Genomic DNA, 6,321 nt, shown 5'->3' with positions numbered 1-6,321 from the left:
TTTCCTTTCATCATTACTTGGAAGCCAGCTTGTCGCCTGTCCTCCGGAAGTTGCTTCCTCTGTGCTCTAGGCGGGCTGCCTGAGCTCCCAGATTTCTGGCTGTGATACGTTCAGCCTCATGTGACTAAGGAATCTATTAATTTAGAAAGTCAATCTCATCCAGACAAGTTTTGAGAAAGTAGAAACAAAAAGAATGTCGGATTGTTCTAGTCCTTGCCCTGAGGCAACATTTTACTGACCTTTAAAAGATCATTTTGAATTGATGAAATTTTCAGCTTCAGATTCATTTCAATGCTGATTTGAGCTTCAGCTGGGCTTCCTGTTCCAAATTGGAGTTACTTTTCTTACCTTTTTTACGTACCATCATCAGCATCACCACAGACTCCTTTTCCTCGTCCCACCCTGCATCCCTCATCATTTACCAGACTGCTCCATGCACGCATCAGACTGACACATTGAATTGGATACGTCTAAAGTCTGACTCTTCACCTCCCCTTCAAACTCATCCCGACCTCCTTATGTTCACGATTGGCCCCAGGCTCTCTCAATAGTCTCTGCTTGTCTGACCACCCTTACTCTGTTGTTTCCCATCACCAAATTCTTTGATGTTTTTCTCATTTCCATTCTTTGTTTTTGTTCCACTGGCACCACTTCTAGCCCTCAGTTTCAATCTTCTTTTCAAATCATAACCTTCTAGCAATTCCCTACGTCTAAGTGTTGCGCTCAGCCAACCTCGACAAGCTGTCCCTGAAACATACCTAGTGTCCTCTGCATCCAAATATTTGGTCAGCACTTTTGCTCCTCAGCCAACTTCTGACCACTGCCATGAAGCCTCTCAGTATTTGCCTTTTCTGAATTGGTAGCATTGCATGCCGTACCATTCCTGTAGCAGTTTATTAGGTCCACTTCTTTTAATTACCCCGTTTACATTTCTTTGTATTTGTGAGGTCTTTCTGGAAAAAGCCCAGCCACTGTTAATATAATGAGAACAGTTTGCACAACATCAATGTAACCTGGCAGACTACCCTGAAGGGGACTAAGGTGTCATTGTCCTGTGTACAATGTTTCTTGTATCTTCTTCAATAAATGTCTCCATTTTTCATATTACATGCTGGATATTTTCTGGAAAAACCTCATATACCTTCTCAAATGAATATAAGCTTTTGGAGGAAAATGGCCATCGCATCAGTTAGTAATTCTGGTTTTTTTGCCTGTAATAGAGACCTGAAATAACAGTCAGTTAAACAAGGTAGACCTTTATTTTCTTTTGCTATAAAAAAAATGGTATGACAAGCAGGCCAAGACCAGTGCCTGTAAGAGGGACCCAGACTCTTTGTAACACTTTGCTTCTCCAGCTTTGCCCTGTGGCCTTAATCATTACAGTGTTTTTATTGATACAGTGTGGCTGTATCAATAAAATTGAATTGATGGCTGAAATTTCAGCCATCAAGTCCACATTCTATGTCAACAAAGGGAAATATGGAGGAATAAAATATCTGTTTTCTGGATGAGTCATTTCCCTCTCCTTAGGCTTTCCTAGAAGTCCCGTCTGCATGCAGTGACCTGGGCTTAAGTCTAAACAACCACTCCTGGACACAGAAGGGCTGAGAAAGGTCTTTTAGATGGCGTATTACCATTTTAAATAGACTTAGTGTTCTGTCAGTGGGGAAGAAGAAGAAAATCGGTTTCACACATATTTATTCACAAATATTTTGTGTGCCAAACACTACTCCAGATCCTAGGATCAAAATGCTGAACAAAATAGACAAAGATACTACCCTCCAGGACCTCATACAGAGAGTAAATTAACCAGGAAACTGGTAATCAGGAGAGTGCTCACTTAAGAGGTGGTATGTTAATGGAGATACAAAGGAAGTGTCAGAGCAAACGGTGTGGAGATCCGAGGGAAGAGCTCTCTAGACAAAGAGAACAGGAAGCACAAAGGCCCAAGGCAGGGTTTTTGACATGCTGAAGTGCCAGGAGGACTGAGCGGTGGGAGTAGGGGAGGGAGAGAGGAGGGAGGGTAAAAGGCGAAGGCAGAGTAGCAGTGAGAGACCAGATACCAGGGACACGAGGACAACCCCCTTTCCATGAGTCAGATGGGAAGTCATTGGTAAGACTTAAAAATAGCATCCTAAGTTGGCTTGGTTTAAAAGTATCATTCTGGCACTTCATAGAGAATAAATTGTAGGAAGGTTCAGGAAAAGGTGGGAAGCCAGGTAGGAAGCTGTAGAGGGCAATGATTGCCTAGGAATCAGATTTTGTGCCTGTTTTGAAGAAGATAGGGAAGGTCCCTTTAAAAATGATTAAAGGGATCCCGAATAGAACACTGGGAGGCTCTGCCACTGCGATACATGTATTTTTCACATGCTCCATAATGTGATAGTTCTACGCTCACAGTAGGTGTTCTGCAAATATTCAGCAAACAAATTTTAACCTTTGCGGAGAGGCACTGTCAGAGTGTTTTTCCCCACGCTACAAGACACCCACCATGAATGCTGAAACAAATTTAGGGAAAAACCTAAATCTCAAAAACGTGTGTTAAGACGATATTTTCCTTTTACTTCTTATTAGTGACAACTACTTTTAGAAGCATAAGGAAGAGAAAAATACTGAAAAGGAAATGAGTTTGTGTCATCAGTAATAGAGCAATCAAGAAGAAATTAGGTGTAAAATCTCCCATTCAGCCATGATGGAATTTCTCTGCTGTGTAAGTGACTGTTCAGACCAAGTCATTTTCACACTTGTGTGTGCGGGGTCATATGAGGGCATACTGGGTGAGAAAAAACATTTGAGGTGGTAGCTGTGTGTAGGAGATGGAAAAAGGAAGAAAGGAGAGATTTTGAAAAGGTATTTTAAAACTAACAAATAGACTAAAATATATGGAAGAAAAAAATGTCACCATCATGAAGTCACATGTAAACTTGCTCAATGCCACCTGTTGACATGTAAAAATGTGACTTGGAGAAAAACAACTGTTTCCAGCTATTTTTCTCATATAGGAGAAAAATGGCTATAACTTTATTCTTTGAGTGCCCCTAGTCTCATGAATTGGTGTGACATAGCATGAAAAGCTACAGAGAAATTCGAGGACATTTTCAGATACTGCCCAGCTGTTAAATAATTTTTCTATTTAATGAAAACACTTAACTATCAACAAGATGGCTGTCAAACCCAGTCCTCCTAACACCAAGGATGGGACAGTTACCTCAGCACTTTTCCCCAACCACTAATGCTTATTTCTCGATTGCCACCACCCACCCACAGGCATTAAATTAATGGTGTCTCTAACACAGGACATATTCATTTCACCCACCCTAATGGCAGCTTGAATCTGAAAGTTAGTCGTACATGAGGTTCTCAGACACTTGTCATTTAGCCAAATTCAGTGATACTTGGGTCTTGGAGAGATGATTAGGTTCAAACATTCTGAAACTAATGGGACAGAGACCCAAAATGGTCCTATCCAAGTAAATGGGTGTTCTGCTCTTTCAAAGGTTGAATGAGGAGAAACAGGACAGAATAACCTGTGCTGAGCTACATTTCCAGTTCATCTTCTTCTTGTAGATGTGGGCAGGGGAGAAGTTCATTAACAAAATCCCAGCCAGATCAGACTCTGTCATCATTATTGGCTCTCCTCTCAGATAGCCCGCCGTGCCCCCAGCACCCTCCTAGGCTTTGGTCAATACTCTCCTTCCAAGTACCAGATCGTTTTCTGGCTTCTGTTTTGATGTCTTTGTGTTTTTTATTGATCTATTTCTCTTCAGAAAAATTTAGAGAGAAAAAAATCCATCAAGATAAGGAAAAGTAAAAAATGAAACAACAAGCAGCTACAATACCAACAAAAAATAAAGATGGAAGACTGAGGAGGAAAAAAGGAAAAAGAACTGGTGATTATTAAAACTGTTATTATTATGTTTTTAAAATTCGTCTTCTTAGGAGTTTAGAAAAAAACTACCAACCTAACCAATCTACAGCTATATAAATTAAGCATTCTTGCTCAGACTTCATTGAAATCCTTAGTCATTATGCTATTTGTATTAACTTCAGAACTTTGAGCTTCATTTTGGACAGTGGCGTCTGGCACCACTTTCTTGTGCTGATGAGAAGAGAACATTTAGATTAGATTTCTCCATGTTTAGACTGTTGGGCAGAAAGGAGAGGGGACTGTACTCTAGTCACAGTATTTCTCTTTGCAGCCAGCATGACTGGCTAAGTAATTCCTCCGAGACAGGCAAAGTTAGAAAAAAGACTGGCAGTTTGGCTTTTTCCTTTGTGAATGCCCTTGGTTTACCCGTGTGCTCTTCACTGCAGGCTGTCTATCTCCTCTGCTCGTTGGGTTTCTACCATTCAGACTCACTGTTCGTAGCCCAAGCTGAAATCCCCTTTCCTGCTGAGAGGGTCAGGGATATAACTGATACTTTTCATATTTCAAAGCTCAGTTGAATCCTGTCCTAGCTTTTGTTAGAAGCCAGTTAGATCCTGTGCTGCATCTTTGCAACCACCCATATAAACACAAATATTTTATTCTAAAAATAATTTTAATAGCACCAATGAAGGTGAGAAGGCTTTACAATGGGAAAGCTGGTACCATTAGGTCCAGAAGAAACGTGATGAACAGGGACTCCCCCATGTATTCATGGAAGTAGCCAAAGTCTTCGTCTGTTGAGAATCCCAGTTTTCAAAAACATTGAACAGGTGCTGTGGGGAATGAGGGCAGAGATGCCAACCACATTAATATAGAGAGGCCGGGCATCACTTTTCTCCAAGCTTTTGTTTAGTTTTGTTTAGGAAAAAAACTTTTTTTCTTCCAGTGACAGGGGAAGCAAGAGATGCTACTCTGAGCACTGAACTGCAGACTCTTTGCCCCCTCTCCCAGTGCTCTTTCTCTGCAGAGAATCAGGTGAGGGGTTGTAAATCTGAAAGAATTGCTTCCAAAGAGTAAAGTTACCTGGGACTAAGGAATATATACGCTAAGTGGAGCATCAGAGGAGGCAGTGGGGAAGAACCTTAAAAATGTTTTGTTTAAATGCAGTATTGAAAAACATCTAGCTGTAAAACTGTATTTCCTTCATCTCTGTATTTTGCTAAGCTAGTGAGTTTATAAAGAACCACAGCTGAAAAAAACACACAATTTGTTTTTTCCTCAGAAATTCACAGGAGTGCTGTTTCTCAGCCTCTGGGGTGTGATCCTGTCTGCATTTATAAATCGTTTGGTAAATGGGAAAACAGTGCCCTTCTCGTTCCATCTATGGTCTGTGAGTGGATTGGGCAAAGGAGTCAGGAGAAAGCTGATCGCAGGCCCACACGTGGAAGACGGCCCGAGACCTCCTGAGGCTTTTGAAGGACAGAGCCTTGGAGAAGTTAAAGCAGAAGGCAGCCTGTTGTAGAGCTACATACATGCAAGGGGCAGGGTAGGAGGGCTGTGGGTAGGGAAGTTTGGCAGCAGGGCGGGGGCGCAGGTGGGAATGGTCAGCTTATGAACAAAAAGATAGGAAGCAACATGCCACAGAAGACTGGAGATATGCTAGCACGCAGATTTTTGTTTATCTTTAGATGGTGAGACAGAATCGCCAAGAAAGAGGTGATTTGGAGAAAGGATCTATATTAGAAGTATCAGTCATGGTGTTTATTCCATTTAAAACACTTTTCATGTGAAACAGCAGACCAGCAGCCTCTGAAGAAGACATAGGAGTCATCCTACCCTCCGGGCCATGGGACAAGGGAGGAATGTCCCAAGGACAGCCATGTCCCATATCCGGTGAGTCATAATATGGTCAGGCGGGTTCCACCTTTCAGTGGAAATGGAATGGGGTGTTACTGGAAGAACCAAAAATCAGAATGAGAAATTGAAAAACTAAACAAGACAGAGTTAGGGCTATGGGAGAGGTAGGAGCTAGAGAAAAAAATGCAGAGCCCAGGGTGAAAATGCCAACATGTACAAAGATGGAAGAAGAGACAGAGACGGAGGTTCAGAAAGACGGTAAGTCTGCTTTCTGTGCTTTGGAACCTTAAGATGTTCCAAGTACAGTTCAGTCCACATGTCTATTTACAATACATTTTCTGTTTTCCAAACTGGCCTGCATAAATTTCTTCTCCTAGATACCTAAAGCATCACCCCCACCCTTTATTTCTTTTTTTAGCCTTACTACTCTCCCCCACACCAGCACCCTCCCTTTTTTAAGCTAAAAACATTAATTCATGAATATGAAAAAAATTCCCCACCAAGTACAAAAGTGAGAAGTAAATTTTCAACCCAAATTCCTGGTTCCTTAAAAACTCTCCTCTGTCAGATGTTATGTTACCGAACAAAAATGGGGG

The sequence above is a fragment of the Sturnira hondurensis genome, unplaced genomic scaffold, assembly GCF_014824575.4.
Source record: "Sturnira hondurensis isolate 20B ecotype Veracruz unplaced genomic scaffold, ASM1482457v3 Scaffold0019006, whole genome shotgun sequence".
Lineage (NCBI taxonomy): Eukaryota > Metazoa > Chordata > Mammalia > Chiroptera > Phyllostomidae > Sturnira > Sturnira hondurensis.
The sequence above is the reverse complement of the archived record's forward strand: the minus strand, read 5'-3'. Positions refer to the sequence as shown.